At 42.4% G+C, this 18163-nt stretch overlaps 1 protein-coding gene across 6 annotated transcripts in view; it reads right to left on the reverse strand.

Annotated features, from left to right (window-relative positions):
* Nucleotides 1-18163, reverse strand: part of FHIT (fragile histidine triad diadenosine triphosphatase) — a 1070670-nt gene that overhangs the window by 1021993 nt on the left and 30514 nt on the right. For all 6 annotated transcript variants that reach the window (XM_081184398.1, XM_081184395.1, XM_081184391.1 and 3 more), the window contains one exon: nt 1115-1162. The gene's annotated coding sequence lies outside the window, so the exon portion shown is untranslated. The remainder of the gene's footprint in view (nt 1-1114; nt 1163-18163) is intronic.

Genomic DNA, 18163 nt, shown 5'->3' on the forward strand with positions numbered 1-18163 from the left:
CAGCTGGCCCTGTTCTCCAGTATTTGTTTATTTGTCCTTTGGTGGCTTACTCCTTCCCATTTTAGAAAATTTATCCAGCAATGTGTTCCCGAGCAGAGACCTATAGCAGCAGGACAGCCACCCATAGCTCACCTCCAGCGAAAGTTACTCCTCATGCTTGTAATGAGTGGGCTGTTGTGTGGTAACTCTAAGAATCTCCCCGATTCGGAGCGCACAGGTTAGCTTGAACGAGTGGTCCGGTTTATTCCGATGCATAGATAATAAAATTGCAGTCAAAAAACAAAAATGCAAATGCTTGCTCCAGGCAACGTAACAGGCAGCTGCACAATCAGAAAGCCAAGACCGAGCCTTGGCTTTCAGATCGTGGATTGTCTAGGGTGAAACAAAGCCACGGTTCAAACATGAGCCAAGTATTATGGTTTGCTGCTCCCACTCCCTGGTAGGGAGGCATGAAGTGGGTGAAATTGGCCCACTCCGATTAAGCCATTAACCATGGGTTACCATGGCGTGCGAACGAGGCCACGGGGTGTGGTATAAGATAAGGGGAAGGAGCTTTTGCTCCAACATCTATCCACAAATCAGTTTTATGTACTTAATGACCAGCTACAAAGCCAGGAGGACTTCGCAAGCAATAATCTCCCCCCCTCCTTTCTGCAGAGCTGTTCGCTATCCGATATTGCCTATCACAATAAATTAAACACAATCAGATTAAAACGCCACTCAGCAGCCCACTTTAAATGCATTATTTTGCCAGCTAGCTTTATTCCACTATTGACCAAGAGCAATACCAGTTCATGCAGGCCCTTTTGTTCTCTATTCTGTAGCATTAATCTTAGCGCGTGCACGGCTACACGGTAATATCTCAGCCACAGAGAACAAAGCGCATGTCAGCTAACAACCCGAAATTTGGCCATCCTCAGCACATCAGCGCGTTTTGTTATGCTTTTCCCTCTAACTGCGGCGTGGCGTTTTGTGCAAAGAGGGGACAGCCGTGTGGGTAAAAGAAGTTGTCCTGTCTGCTCTGTCATTAATCCGAGTACTTAAATCCCCGAATAAAAGAAAAATCAATGCGGCACGGCAATGTTTGCTAATGCAATGTAATAAACACACTTACCTTAGAGAGTATTCTCAATGGATTTCGCTTCTTTGCTATGTTTCAAGGCTGCAAAAGGATAAGAGAGGAAAAGAGGAAGCATTGAGCCGCCTGCCAATTAAACGGGAACATTTGCTCTATAAATTAGTAGCCACGTTTTAACCTAAGTCCAAGCTGAAGGAGTTTTCGGGGAAACAGAGCTCAGTCTTTCTACTGGTGCTTTTGGGGGAAAATAAAACCCAAAGCCTATAAGTGCTAAACAAGGGAACTTGAAACATTCACTGCCACTTTCCAACTCTTTCATCCCATCATCAGAGTGACAGACAATACTGAAGATGAGAGATAGGCCGGTGGAAGTTTGGAGAAAAGGCCCATGCCTATATAAATTTGTGCCAATATTCCACATACAGTGGTACCTCAGGTTAAGTACTTAATTCGTTCCGGAGGTCCGTTCTTAACCTGAAACTGTTGTTAACCTGAAGCACCACTTTAGCTAATGGGGCCTCCTCCTGCTGCCGCCACACGATTTCTGTTCTCATCCTGAAGCAAAGTTCTTAACCCAAGGTACTATTTCTGGGTTAGCAGAGTCTGTAACCTGAAGTGTATGTAACCTGAAGCGTATGTAACCCAAGGTACCACTGTATGTATAAGACATGCACAGCCGCTGCCCATGCAACAGCTTCACTGCCAGATGTTAACCACAGCATGTGTCACCATGGCCAGATCCAACTTTTCAAGGAACAACCAAAGCTGGAGTGTTACCCCTGCCTCTCCTTCTTCCTATCTCAAGGCAGAGACAGGTTTCTTTTTTTCCCTATATAGTACAGTGTATATTGTAATCAAATCCTCTCTCACTCTTACCATTGCATCAAAATCAGCCATTTAGCTTTGTTTGCAAAATGAAGTTACTGTTCTAAGGTAACAAAAGTGGGAGCTGTAAAGTGTTTGGGTGATAGTACTCTGAGTAGACCCACTGAAATCAAAGGACTTTACTGATTTCACCGCTCCAAGTACTAGCGACAGGCACAAGGGAGAAACATTCTTAGCACTCTGCATAGTAGCCATGAATTACTTATGCATCTGAACATCTGAAGGCCAGAGGAGCAAGCAAACAATTACTTAATCGCATCTGCCTTTATTCAGATGCTGGACTATAAAATGGTTTGCATGCCTGAACCTGCTAGCTTCACAAGCCATGGTTTGTTTTTGAGTGGCTGACAAGCCTGGATTTGAAGCCGGTTTGCAAACAGCAATTTGGACCAGCTGTGGTTTGCTGTTACGTCAGAAGCCATGGTTATTTATTTATTTATGCGTTCATTTTCATTTAATACTTATATACTGCCTTTCTCTCAAAGTAATAAAACCAATCTAGTTAGAAACAATAGTTAAAATGCAATAAAACCCATATAGAACCAGCATTGAAATGCCTAATGCCATGATAGCAGTCCAGTGGTCAACATCGTCTGCACCTGGTTTCCAAAAGCCTGCCTGAAGGGGAAGGTCTTAGCCAGTCTAACCTCTCTTGGGAGGGAATTCTACAGTATGGGAGCAGACACAGAAAGGACCGTCTCTCGTGTCACCATCTGTCTTTGATGTTTAGGCAACAGAGAGAAGGTGCTCACCCTTCTTAGCGCCTGGGCAGGTTCGTAAAGGGAGACAGGATCTTTCAGGTAACCCAAGTCTGCTGGATCAGACCAGTGACCCATCTACCAGTGGCAGATCTCAAATTTCAGCGGCGCCCCGTGCAACACTAAAATTCCGCCCCCCACCTCTCACATTCTATTCCCACAACACTGTTGTGGCAGTGCAGCAGCCAGTGAGGATGAACCAGTTGTGCTACCTTAAAACGCTCTTTGCATCTATTCCAGCATCTTGCCAACCAGACAGCCCCATCAGAAACCCACAACCAGGACTTGAAGCTCAATGATGAACAGATAGAAAATAGAGACCACAAGCAATGAAGCATTGTTTGGTTGCTCTACATTTGAAAGCTCAAGTCAACAATGTGGGCCATGGGTAGGCAAACTAAGGCCCGGGGGCCGGATCCGGCACAATCAACTTCTAAATCTGGCCCGTGGACGGTCTGGGAATCAGCGTGTTTTTACATGAGTAGAATGTGTGTTTTTATTTAAAATGCATCTCTGGGTTATTTGTGGGGCATAGGAATTTGTTCATCCCCCCCCCCAAATATATATATATATATATATATATATATATATATATATATATATATATATATATATATAGTCCGGCCCCCCAGAAGGTCTGAGGGACAGTGGACCGGACCCCTGCTGAAAAAGTTTGCTGACCCCTGATGTGGGCCCTTAACTATGGTTTGGGCAAATCCTGGTTTGGTCTCCTATCTATACTGAGTCAGTGGCAGGAAGAAGGGAAGAACAAAAGGTGTGGGATAATATTTGTAGCATATTACATCTAGAGAAAAACAAGAGGAGTAAGTGACTTGGTGACTTTTTATGCCTGTTTCCAGTTAAAGATTTTCTAAAGTGGAAAGAGGTAGCATCACCGACATGTGAAGTAAGGGAAATCATGTAGATTTCACTATTTTTCTAAAGCCAAGAGATAGTACGAAGAACACTGAAAATCCTCAAGCACAGCCTTAGTTCATGACCTGCAGGAGCCTAAAGCACTCAAAATATGCCCCCTAAACTCTGTGTTAAACCTTGGAACTTCAATATACACGCAAAAGATTTAAACTCTGGAGTACTGTAGAGTTGCACACCAGCAAGTTCTCATAACAAATAACTCTGCTACAGCCGTATTTGCGGGCTCCAGAGCAATACGGAATTAATGTGTGTTTTGAAGACAGCTGGTGGCAGTGCTGTATACAAGTTTAGTAGGGGTGGCATATTCAATTTGAGCCGTGTCTCATCTGGTTCCCGTTAAGATAAAAATTTGAATGCCTTTCACTGGAGCATCCTCTGATGTGCTGGCCGAGTCTCAAATCAAAATATCTATGAGCATTTACCTGCATTCTGTAGCGTATTCACTCTCCTTCACACAGACTTATTGTTCTATTTGATTATGGAAGCATGCACAAAGCCCTTCAGATTCGAAGATGAATGCAGCTAGATAAAAACAGATTTACTCTGAATATTAAGCAGCCAGAGCATCTCAGCCAAGTCTGGGTTAAAGTAATTTAACTTCATTTTCTTCCCTTTTTTATAATATAATTTTTATTCAGAATAACGTGAAACAATGCAAACAACAAATAATGGGTTTTGGCCACCGGATACAGTCATGCAAAACACAGCCATGACGTGTGTAAGGCAGAAAATAATAGAAGCATGTTAAGTTAAATTACTAAGCCAAAAAGACATATGAGTTACAGGGGGTTTAGGTTCCTCCAGGCGACAGTTAATAAAAGAAAAGGAATCACAGAATTGTAGAATTGGAAGGGTCCCTGAGGTGTTATCTAGTCTACACACCTGCGATGTGGGAATCTCAACTAAATCATCTGTGAGAGATGGCCACCCAACCTCATCCAAATAAACATAAACCAATCAGTATCTTCTTTTGTTTCTCCACGAATCCCTCTACACTACAGCATTGTGCAAGTTTGCCAGTCAAAGCCAAAGCACCAGACCCGTTCATACTCGTGAGAGCACTTGCGGTTGTCTGAAACCAGCTTGGTCTCAGTTCCTCTCACCAAGTATCAAGCTGTAACTTCATTTTCAAAGACAACAAGTTGTTTCTGTTTTAATTTAGGGTATAACAACATTGCACTGAAAAATAAGCATGGTGGCTGCATACAAGCAATAGGTTTAAAGCACACACAGAGAGACCAGAACCCTAGGCACTGTGGTTTGTTAAGGGTGCTGGGAATTGTAGCTCTGTTACAGGTAAACTACAGTTTCCAGGATTCTTTCAGGGAGTGCCTAAAATGTATGGTCTGTATGCAGGCATTGTTGGTGCCGCAACCACAGCCCTATGTCGGATTTTTTTATTTCCACGCCATTCCACAGCATTTAAAGGGCTCGGCTTGGACTAGCTGCCATTCAGTACCTTCCCTCCCAGAACTCTCTAACAAAGCTTATTTTTCTCTTTCCTTATCACCCCCTTTTCCATTTGTATTGTCTGTTGAACTATCTGTATCACTATATTAAATGATGAACTGCCTGGAGTGCCTTGTGCGAGATCAGGGATGGAGAGCTTCCAGCAGCTCTTGTCACCTTTGACTTTTGGCCACGGTCACTGGGGCTAATGGGGACTTGGGAGTCCAACTGCACCTTGGGAGCGCCAGGTTCCCCACCTCTGAGCTAGATAGAAGAAAAGATGCAAATCAACAGCAGGCTGAAAATTTGGGTGGCACCTATTGTGCAGTTCTCATGGGCAAGAAGCCTCCTTAGTGGTAAACAACGCAGGCATAAATCTCTGCAGAATCAGACCCCCCTAATTGAACTGATTGCACAAACTTAAGGGCCAATGAGGTAGGCAAATATTGATGTTGCCATATTTAATTTAGGAGGGAAATCAGAGTTAACCAGTTTATTGTTGTAAACAAAGGCATTTGGTTAAATGAAAGTTCCATCAAAGCTTAATAGCCAAATTCAAGTGAACATAAAGTAAAGGCTTATGTACTTTCTGTGGTTTCTATAACGGCTAATCTAATAACTCTAAATGGAGTGTTATTGTTTATTCCTTTGCCTCCATTCCATAAATTAGATAAAGCAATCTGACAGTTACAGTACTTGGGAGTTTTATTCTACTAAGTGATTTTAAAGGCTTCTCATACTCTAACAAAGTCATGACTTGAATGACTACTAGAGCTCCCCCCCCTTTTTTTTCTTAAAACACACACACCACACGACAAGAAACGAACCTGCGCACACTCCGCCCAGAATTGTCAGAGGATGCTAAAGCGCCGCCTCCTCTGTGAAGGCACAACTATTAATTGTGTTTATAGAAATTTAATTTTCAAAGTACCTCTAAGCATTTCCTGTGCTTTCTTACAAAGTTTTTGTTGTGTACATTTCTTCCTGCTTTAAAAATGATTGCACATTTTTTATTATGTTCTTTAAAGCACTTGTGAGCTTTCAGCGTACAACCTTCCCAAGCCAAAGGAGCTTACAAAAGACAATTGGCTTCGTAGGGATAGCAGGAGCATAGTGCTTCCATGTATCTTACAGTACAATCCACCTGCAATGCTTCCAGTCTAGGCCACAATGATTGCTTTTTACCCATCCACCTGCAATCTCGTTCACAACCGTGCTTGTTCAGCAGAATGTGACCTTGGTACTATTTCATAATCTACAGTGGTACCTCGGGTTACATATGCTTCAGGTTACAGATTCTGCTAACCCAGAAATAGTACCTCGGGTTAAGAACTTTGCTTCAGGATGAGAACAGAAATCATGCAGCGGCAGCGCGGCGGCAGCGGGAGGCCCCATTAGCTAAAGTGGTGCTTCAGGTTAAGAACAGTTTCAGGTTAAGTATGGACCTCCGGAACGAATTAAGTACTTAACCCGAGGTACCACTGTATGTCCCTTTAAAAAATGCACAAGAACAAAACAAAACAAAAAAAGAAACCTAAAGCGTGGGGAGGGGCAGCTTCATAATTCAGTAGCATGAAATTCGGAAAACTTGCAGAGGGAGGAAACTGAGTGGAAAGGGAAAGAACAGAGCAGCCGGATGAGGAGGAGAGCAGAGGAACAAAGACCCCACCCACACTATACATTTACAGCAGTATCATACCACTTTTTAAAAAAAATCCTGGGAACTGCAGTTTGCTAAGGATGCTGAGGGTTCTTAGGAGATCCCTAACAACTGTGTTTGCCATTATCAGGACCTAGCCTACAATGGATAAACATAGACTGGTCTTTGCAATCCAAGTCAGCGCATTTCAGGGCTCTCCAAAATGTGGCTTGCAATCTTAAGTGGTTTTACCATTCAAGGATGGAATCCTTCAAGGTCTCTAGTTACAAGTCTCAAGAATCTCGGCCTTCACACCTGTAAATTCTACTGGAATTTGCAGTTCAAGATAAATAACAGGAAACAAAATGTTTCTACAGTCTGTAGGTGGCACTCATCCAAGTTTTTACTCAGAGGCCCGTTGAAAATAATGGCACTAATTTAGACCTGAATACTTAAGTTGTGCACCACCTTCTGTTCCCCATCCCTTTTCTCTGTCTGCACTTATTATGCCTTAGCCTCTTGGATTCCCTCTTACTGTGTAGGTTGGCTAAGAGCTTGCAGACAGAACCGCACAGGGCATGTATGCCAGCTTGGCCTCTAGCAGAAAAACACAACCTGCACTCCAGCAAAGACAAGCCAGCACTGTGCCCCTAACCTCTCTGGATTTTATCCACCACTTTGTGGTTTGATTTTGCTTGAGTTGTTTTGTTTGTTTTTTAAATATTACTAAGTTGTTCTTTTTTATTTCTTCACTGAGCTTTCATCGCTGTTCCTTAAAAAAATATATTCTTTTTAAAAATCAATAATGCTTCCAAATAATGCAATCTGGATGAATTCAAATTTTGGAACAATGGGTTCTAATTTTGCTTCATTCCATAATTGGCATTTGATCCTGCCACTTTAAAAAAAAAATTGCCTACTTTAAATACACTTCTAATGTAACAGAACGTTTAGATAATTTAGGAAGATGAAAAATTGGAGAAGTACTGATATGCAGTTGAAAATAGAATCTAAAGGACCCATGGGAGGGACGGGGGGAAGTCAGGAGATTCAGAGTAATCTCGATTTTGTACTGTTTTATGTTGTATGTTTATATTTTTGAAAATCAATAAAAAAGATTATAGATATAGATATAGATAACTGCCTAGTTATTTTGTTCCTATCTATTTATGAATTAGTGTCATGGTGTGTGGGAATCTCTGCTGTCCTCGTTTCAAGTATGTGGCAATCATTCAATAAATATGAGAAGTCAGCATCCTTGGCCTCTGTTCAACTGTGTGAGACGCTAACAAGAGCAAGACAAAAGGTGACAGCGTCTCATCTGTCTGCTCAGACAGTGTAAAAATAATCAAGGTCCTTCTCCCCAAATGAGCTTCCTGGGTAGCTCCAAGCCTTCTTTATTAAACCTCACAAAATGTTGAGCTTACTGGAGAAAGGCACACACTTGCATCCCTGAAGCCAAAACAAAATTTCTCAAATGAACTTCTTCTTCCTCTTCCTCCTGCCTATTTTGCCTTCCACGCACATACAGTTTCACTGGTAGCCTAGAAAGTGAGCACCGGGGAGACAGAGAGAGAGAAAGAGAGAGAGAGAGAGAAAGGGAGGAAGGAACTCCCTGCACATTTCATTCACGTAAGGATCTGCAAGCTGTTCTGTATGACAGCTGAGCACTGCGAGCTAAAGCAACTTGTTCCGCCTGTCAGCATCCGAGAACCTACAGCAATGAGATACAATTGTGATGACACCACTGCAGTAGAACTGGGTCAAACTTACGGTCACTTTAAAGCAGAATGTCAACCGTTCCTTTCTACTTCAGTAATTTGATTCAGTGGCACTTGAAAAACCGTTAGAAACTATTAGCTTCATATCTAGGTTCAAAATCAAACTGTGACAAGTGTTAGAAGAATCCTCCCGTGAGCCCAAGGATTGCAGGAATGGTAATGCCAACATGAGTGGCAGATTCCATAGGTTTTCTCCAGCGATATCAAGTGCTTTTCACTCCAAACAGTTCCCTAGTGGGTCATGACGTCGGGCATCTTCCTTGCATCTGCTATCGGAGTTCTTTTCCACCCCCACCCCCAGCTGCACAGGGCAATTAAACCTTCCACATTCTCCTGGCAAGTAAAGATAAACATTATCATCAATAAAATTCAAACCTTATTCCCCCCAATTAGAAATTTGTATCTTTCACCACAAACAAACTCTTGCAACAATAGGAGAGATTTCCAAGAAAAGCCATTTCAAACAAGCAAATCTCCCATCTCGGAATTATTATTCTTTCCTAACAACGCACAAATGCAATGTAAGGATATCTGAAACATACTCTGTAAAATAAACAGGCAAGTAATGCCGATAAGATTTACTTGGAAAAACACATTTGCTCCAACTGTGCCAGTTAATCTCACAGGTTTTGTTTCCATTATGTTTTGATAGAAGCAAACTCTTGTACCGAATACAACATTCGTACCATGCATCTGTTCACAGCAAGGGTAATTTGATGTAAACAGCTGATCAGTACAATTTATTAAATACTACACCATAGGTCTACATTATAACCTTCAGCCGCGAACACTTAAGAGGATAACTCTTTCCTAGCCGCCCTTAGAGGTGCAAAATACAGAACAGATTCAGTCACCTATTGCTTTGTTTTCAACAATTCTGCCTATCCAAAAATACACACTGGAATTTTCACTCAGAAGAATGCGTGATATACATTTGGAAAGTGCTATATGCCTTCTTCCATTGCTCGGCATGCTTATATATTAAATAAACTATATATCCGCGACGTGTGTAGCAAATTGCAGCCTGTTGGCATGCCCTGGCAAACATGTTTTGAGCTATTTCTCTACAAGTCCAAAAGCACATTGTCAAATTGATGCAGCATACATTTGCTGTTGGGCATCCTCAATGCGGTCACAGATCTGGAATTTCACTTTTCAAAAACAGAAGATCCAGAGAAAAGGAGAGGAGAAGAAAAACATGGCTTCAATGGGAAATTTATTTAAAATACTTATACAGTCATACCTCGGGTTACGAAGGTATGCGGGTTGCGCGTTTTCGGGTTGTGGACCGTGTCGAACCCAGAAGTACTGGAATGGGTTACTTCCGAGTTTCGGAGCTCGCGCATGCGCAGAAGCACAAAATGACATCACGCACATGTGCAGAAGTGCCAAATTGTGTCGCGCACATGCACAGACACAGCACTTAAGGCTACGAACGCTGCGGGTTGCGAACGTGCCTCCCACACAGATCACATTCGCAACCCGAGGTATGACTGTAATCTCCAAGTCTCCAAGATGGCCTGTGGCCAAACTAGCTTAAACTGATCTTCTCACATGTGGGGTGTGGGTACGTGCTCTTCAATCCAGAAGAGCAGCGTGGCATTGGGGAGGGGGGGAGCAACATTAACCCACCATGCCAAGAAAGATCAGTACAGATCTGGCAGCTATTTGCTTGATGAGAGAAGCTGCTATCATCAGTAGCACTTTCAGCTGGGAGGGATTTTCATCAGGGCTATGACACAGGTGTAAAAGGTTAACACCACCACCTCTACCTGTGTCATAGTTCCAGGCTACATAAAGGCCATTTAGAAAGAAATCATGCATACATGTAAATCATAGAATTGTAGCATTGGAAGGGACCACGAGTCTCACTGAAAGTAAGCTCTACAAGACTTTTATTTAAAAACAAACAAAAAGAACTATCATACAGATGAAACTGAAAGCACAATGGAGATTTACAGGGGGCATACAAGAGCATGGAATTCCCTCCAGGCAAGCGTGAGTGCTGCCAAAAGGAGACACAGAACAATGGGTCTCTCCTTTATCAACCCACTCAGTTTCCATCCTAGCCACAGAGGAAGGGTCTTCCCTCCCTATACAGCCAGGAGGGAAGCCAATGTTGGGAAACTGTGTACGTGCAGCTACTCACACAGAGTCAATTAAGGTTTGGCAGACAGTCAGAAGGCAATCGGAAGGAGTAAGTCTGCCTGGTGATAACAGAGGCATGGAGACAGCTCCCTGATTGGTCAAGCTCTCTCAAGGGAGTGATAATTAATGGCCTACTAACTGGAATGTGTTAGTTCGTGAATTGGTAGTTCAGGAGTTCAGGGTTCAGAGTTCTGTGTGTCAGTGTAGGAGCTGTGAGTCGTGTATAAGAGAGCAAGCTAAAGATCTGTGTTCTGTTCCTGTAAATAGTCCACTGTATATAATAAACACCTAACTACAAGTTCCTGGTTCCTGCTTCATCTAACCTGTCTGCAGCCAAGTCGCCAATTGCTTCCGTGGATTCTGCGTTTACTCTGCTAGGTCTGGCTAAAGTCCTGCAACTAGTCAGAAAGTTGCGAAACCCACCAATAGGTTTTGCCAATAGCCAAGCAGGCTTGTGAACATGAAGCAAAGTACAGTGGTACCTCAGAAGTCGAACGACATCCATTCCAGAAGTCCGTTCAACTTCCCAAATGTTTGAAAACCAAGGTCCGGCTTCCGATTGGCTGCAGGAAGCTCCTGCAGCCAATCGGTAGCCACAGAAGCCATGTCAGACGTTCAGGTTCCAAAGAACATTCACAAACCACAACACTCACTTCAAGGTTTGCAGCACTCGGGAACCAAAACGTTCAAGTCGCAAGGCGTTCGACTACCGAGGTACGACTGTACTTTGTTCCTCTTTTGCCAACCTGCTTGGCTTCCATCCTGGCTAGAAAAGAAGGGAAGTCCCTACCCCCCAGCTTGACTGCAGAGGAATGGAGCAATCTGTGACTCTGGAGCCAGACCACTGCGTTTCTGGGTATGACGTCCTGTCCTGCACATTTGGCATAGAAATTAAGCAAACGATCAGAGGTGGCAGACAGCATTTCATGCCTCAGGCCACCAACCTATCATGTTTCTAGCCTATCTGCAACATCTTAGTAGTAGTCTGCTTTAGTAAGGCCTCTTCTTATGGGTAAAAAGTGGGCGAATTAAAAAAATAATAATTGCAAGTTTGGTAACTTTGAGGAACCTGTAACAGGGCTATTTTGTCGATCTGTATTCTTAGACAGTGAAGATGGAGTTGACGAAGCTCGGCTAACAGAGGCTTGCTCATCCACACATGGGTGGTTTTGTAGATAGGAGGATGCAAACAATGACTGAGTGCCATAAGAGTTTCCCTCTTCACATATGCCAGATTCCTCCTCCACAGGAACTGCTTTTCCATGGCAAAACTGGTAGATGATCAAGATCAAGCAGAGTCAAACAAAGACAGAAGACAGCTTGGAGCGTGCAAGGATCTAAGCAAACTCAACATTAGGAAAGCAAAATTTGTTTTGCAGTGTTAGTCATGTGAAAGACCTGCAAGTGACTGTCTGGTTGGACACTAGCAAACAGCAAATACCTAGACATGTGTTTCCCCTGGAGATGAATGACTGGACAATTGAGATGACATAGGCAGGTGCCTCTCTTTCCACTTCCCCCAGTAGTATTGTTTTGTTTATCAGTGAGGCTTATACGGTGCAAAGTGCTGCACAAAATTGTAAGAAAACTAACAAAGCTATTTTATGGTGATGTTTCTACAATGCTGATTCTGTGGCTGGCTTTTTAGTTTGTTTTGTTTTTTGTTCGGAACGCTCTTTTAATTTCAGTTGAGGTTCATATTTTGATTTGTAAGCCATCTTGTCTTCGATTTTTTTATCATAGAAATATGATAAATAAATATGCCAACGCACAAGGAAAGAGGGGGTCAAGCTGTTTTAACATTTTACTTGGATGTAAAAACAGAGGTAGGTCAGGCTGAAGGGCATTCTAGTCATATGGTGGGAGCAGGAGGAAGGCAATCTTAAATTTAGTGCCTGTAGAATGAAGGGTATAGGGAGGAGCACACAGCAAAAACAACATAAATATACATAGAGGTGCAAGACCATGTAGATAACTGAAATTAAATAAAGGAAGAGAGGGGAAGTCCACCGACAGCGTGGTACAAAAGACCGATGTTTGCCATCTATTTTTTCTCTGCTATGTTGCTCATATATTGCATTGTATTTTTAATGTACGTAAGCCACCCTGGTAATTTTTATTTGTAAGGCAGGGTGGAAACCTATTAAACTGCAAGCTTGAACAATGAGCAGAAACCTTTAAACAAGCAGAAGCACCTAAGATGGAGGGAATTAAGAGTAGAAAGAGGAAGAGTAACAAGAAGAAAATGGCAATAATCAAGTGTAGGAAGTGAGAGAACACACCAGATGGCTTCCTGCAGATAGCATCTCCTTGGGAGGACCATTCTGTACGATGCAAGATTTGGGCCTTGGCATGGTGACACATCCTTTTTCCAATTCCATCCCTTTTTGTATCACACAGAAACTGTCTCTACTGCCTTTTCAGTGCCTAATTTCTGAACAAGCCTTTTACACAGAGGTTTTATTCAAGCCTGCATCTGTATTGTTAGATTTGAAATTGTTTTTATATATGAAATTGTGCCCCCCTCAAAAAAAATCATAGAATTGTAGACTTGGAAGGGCCTCTGAGGGTCATCCAGTCCAACCCCCTGCAATGTAGGAATCTCAACTGGCTCATGCATTGCAGATGGCCAGCCAACCGCTGCTTTAAAACCTCAAAGGAAGGAGGTGCCAAGTGTTGGGATACTGCCAGGGAGATAAAGTCCATCATGGCCCCCAAGCCGTCTGCCGGACGATCCATCGATCTCCCGTAGGCATGCAGTATCAGCAATTAGCTAGAAAATATCTTGCCACATTCTAGAGCTCATGCACACTCTATCAGCAGATAATGCACAGCCAAAAGTTGCACGCAGGAGAGCATTATTTACAAGTTTTATTCAGCGTTGATCAGAACAAAGAAAGGCATGACTGCCTGCGTCAGTGTCTCCAGACAGAGAGAAAACGAAAGCAAAGACACAACAGAAACATCCTGTGAAAACAGGAAATACGCAGACTCTGTGACTCACAGCCTGCTCCCTTTTAAGGTGGAACGGAAATATCCTAACTCTTGTGGGTCTGTTCCACTGTTGAACAGCTCTTACTGTTCTTCCTGATGCTCAGTTGAAATCTCCTTTTTCATAACTTGAATCCATTGGAGCAAGAGAAAACAAGCTTACTCCATCTGTAAGCTCCTTATGCAGGCACACTAGTTTCTTTAGATGCCTCCCACTTTTCTTTCTTATTATAATTGTCTGCCTTTGTGCCTTCAATATTTCACCTTTAAGAAACTCCCATCCATCTTGGGCTCCCTTCCCTTTGAGTATTTCTGACCATGGAACTTCACTCATTCTTAAATAACCTTCTAATGTCTTATAGAAAGCAATTCATAAACTGAATGAGATAAATGAATAAATTAAATAACCACAACACTGGTAGCATCTGTACGAAGGCAAGAGTGAATTCCAGATGTGTCAATCAACTGAATATGTCAAGACTTGAGAAGTCCCCGGACCTAGGGAAAAGAGGAACTGAAGTTATCAAAATGTTCCTCAAGCCTTTGAAGTTGAGGAAACAAATGACAAACAAATATGAATCAAGAACAAGAGAAAGTGATGCTGGAAAACAGCTGAGAAGCAGGAGGCAAACCCAGAAAGTCAGTTGACAAGAGTTACACCAATCTTTCTATACCTGGAATGGCAAATAGGCACCTTTCCATAAACATCGTATAGAAAGGTATATGCAATAGCTCTGACCTCAGCATGTCAAAAGTTAGTAATGGCCAAGTCCTATTGAAACTTCTGGAAGAAAGTGTATCAGATACTTATGAATATATGCAACACAAACAACAGATGACTCATTTCAATGCAATTACATCCCCCATAAATGATATTGCCAGTGATCTAAGAAAGTCTGTGTTAGAAATTTCCTGGACTTGAATGATTTCTGTGCTGGAAATGAATATATTGCTTTGGTTGATGTTTATGTTTGTGAATTTAACTACCCCAATCATGTTAGAGTCGTTGGAGAAATTGTGATTTGATCCTTGCATTTTTCTGGGACAATAAACCACGCAGAGTTGTGGCTTCTCTTTTACAGAAATGATACAGTAAAGGTTTTAAAACTTTCTAAAACTCATGCTTCATTATACTGCCACATGTTTGGAAGTAATAACACAGAAGCTTAATGTGAAGGAAGATGCCCGTGGTATGTTCTTGAGCCTGACTTCCAAAATACTTTTGGCTTTTAAATTTATTTTTACTTTGTTATATTGTCTCGAAGTTAAAACAAAACCCATCTCTTCTAATCCTACAAACTTTAGGGAAATGCTTCCCAAAATTTTCCCTCACTGCCATCATTTATTTTGGAATCACACTTTTCACTTGCCCGGCGGCTTTAATGTTTATTATTATAAAAAACCTAAACATCAGACTTAGTTCATCACTAAAAAGAAAAGAAAAGAAAGGCACCGCTTTGTTTCACTGCCAACACTTATAACATGGAGTTCTAGACCAGGAAAGCTGGACTCAGAGAGGACTTCTTTTGAACAATATCTAAAAGGTGGGAGAATGACTATTAAGAAATTCTGTGTTGCAGTACCTTCGTCATTTAGTTGATATTTTTCTTCTTTGCTTTTAAAACAGCATCTGTTTTATTTGTGGGGGGTTTTATAACCGGATATTGTGTTGTAATCCACCCTGGGACCTTGTGGTGAAAGGTGGGTAAGAAATCACGGGAAAAGCTGCCTACTGAAGTTCCACAATCTCTTTGGCACAATGCACATTTAGTGGAAGTTTGATGGTAATATAACTGACGCACTTCAACTGAACCTGCTTTGTGTCTTGTTGGGGTTCTTGCAGAGTTCAGTTCCTACATTCTGAGTTGGTGTGAAATCTAACAACAGCTGCAAAAAAAAGCCAAAAAAAACCCCTTAATGACTATACAATGATGAGAGTCTGAACAGCTAACGATTCATGAAAGGCTTCAAAAGACTTGGCATTTGGCTCCAGCGGCTAAACTCCGAATTCGTTCATTTGTGAGATGGCAAATGAAAACATGAATTATTTGAAAGGATTTGCGCTTCCTTTGTTTTTACCAGCAAGCACCGCAAGATTTTAAAGGCATTTTCACTCTTGTCTTCAGTTTATTTCTATGTATCATATATATATAATGGCGATCTTTTGTGACTATTTCAACTATTATTATTTTTTTAAAAAGAAATCAATGGAACAAATTAAGCCACAACTCTGGTAAACTCCAGTTACCCTTGGATCATACAGATCTATTTCAATCAGATTTCAGGTTATATGTTGGAAACTGCCTTGCTCACTCTGTGGGATAACCTTTGTCAGGAGAGAGGAGAAGTGTGACCCTGATGATTCTGCTAGACTTTTATGGTGGTTTTCAATACCATTGGCAGCAGTGTGCTGGACAGGCTCTCTGAAATGGGGTGTTGAAGGCATGCAGTCGCAGTGGCTCCCCTCCTAATTGAGGGCTGATTTTAGAAAGTAGAACTGGGAGATTACTGCTTGATCCCTAGACAGCTGTGCTTCAGGGCCCCACAGGGATCTACTCTTTCTCCGATGAGATTTAGCATCTACATGAAATTGCTGGTAGGGAGAGGTCATTTAGAGATTTAGGATGAGGGGTCACTAGTAGCCAAAGGACAAACAGATGTGAGGCTGTGCACAACCTGCTTGAGCACAACTATGGAACTGATAAGCATGAACAAACTTGAGACTTGATACAACCCCTGTACTGTTGGTGGGTAATTTCCAGCCTGATAAGGTAAAGATAAAGGGACCCCTGACCATTAGGTCCAGTCGTGACCGACTCTGGGGTTGCGGCGCTCATCTCACATTATTGGCCGAGGGAGCCGGCATACAGCTTCTGGGTCATGTGGCCAGCATGACTAAGCCACTTCTGGCGAACCAGAGCAGCGCACAGAAATGCCATTTACCTTCCCACCAGAGCGGTACCTATTTATCTACTTGCACTTGACGTGCTTTTGAACTGCTAGGTTGGCAGGAGCAGGGACCGAGCAACGGGAGCTCACCCCGCCACGGGGATTCAAACCGCCAACCTTCTGATTGGCAAGTCCTAGGCTCTGTGGTTTAACCCACAGCACCACCTGTGTCCTAGCCTGATACGCTCCCCCTAAAACAGGAGTCTTAAGATCTTCTGCACAGATCTTCTCCAAGTACCATCTTTAACAGAGGTATGCCATGTGGATTTAAAGTCGGAAGGGGAGAACTATGTACATCACCTTGAGCTCCTTGTCAAAAAGGTGGGAGATAAATGAAATAAATGGAATTATGCTATTGCGGAGGCACTTCTCTGTGGTGTTGTCCCAACTTTAGAACTCTTCCCTAAAGAGCTACATCCAGTCCCAACATGACTATCTTTCCAGCACCAGGCTGAGATTTCCCTGCTTGCATTTTTTATTTAGTTTTGGCGGTAACTGCTTTTCTTACTTAGCTGTGTTGTGTTTTAGCTTCTTCTATAATTTATTTCACCATTTGACTTTTTAAAAAATAAAAAACCATGTATTTGTGTTTTTTGAATTATTTTCAATTTTGTATGCAGAACAGAAAACCTGATGACGTGCAGCCAATAAATACTTGAGAGCCAGTGTGGTGTAGTGGTTAAGAGCGGTGGACTCGTAATCTGGGGAACCGGGTTCGCGTCTCTGCTCCTCCACATGCAGCTGCTGGGTGACCTTGGGCTAGTCACACTTCTTTGAAGTCTCTCAGCCTCACTCACCTCACAGAGTGTTTGTTGTGGGGGAGGAAGGGAAAGGAGAATGTTAGCCGCTTTGAGACTCCCTAGGGTAGTGATAAAGCGGGATATCAAATCCAAACTCTTCTTCTTCTTCTTCTTCTTCTACTTTAAATAAAAATCAATAAAATGAACATTGTTTTATTTTAAACGGTTGGGTCACCTTGCTCCACAGCACCCTCAGGAGATTCCTGCCCGGCAAGCAGGCAGAAGGAAACTAGAATTCTGCTGTTTCCCTACTTCAAGCAATCTACATGGTGCAGCCCCAGATGGCTCCATATACTACAGTTGCTCAGCAATGAAACTTTACTGGTACAACAGCATCTGGTGAAGCCTCGGCAGTAAGGCGAAGGCATTCAGGATTATTTCTTGCCATGGTGAGTTCGGAATGAATCAGTGAAATTATGTGCTAGCAAAATCTTCATTGTAGTGGTAATAACTAGTCAGTGCGCACAGCCTGATGGAGAGGGAATGCAACTGTTGACGCAATAAGGCCATATGTGAGAAGCCATAAATGGATTCTCGATGCTCTTAAGAAACGAACAACCTGATCTTAATTACATTTCTTTTTTTTAACTTGGAAGTCAGTCCCATTTTTTTTTCTGCCAAAGTGTGCTTTGGGATTGTAGCCCAAGAGAGTCACTGGCTTGCCAAAGTGTTAATGATTTTGGTGAATGGATGCGGGGGGGGGGGGTTGACTCTATACTCCTAACAACCCTCTCATACCATCCTCTGCA

The sequence above is a fragment of the Podarcis bocagei genome (assembly GCF_964188305.1).
Source record: "Podarcis bocagei genome assembly, chromosome: 2".
NCBI lineage: Eukaryota > Metazoa > Chordata > Lepidosauria > Squamata > Lacertidae > Podarcis > Podarcis bocagei.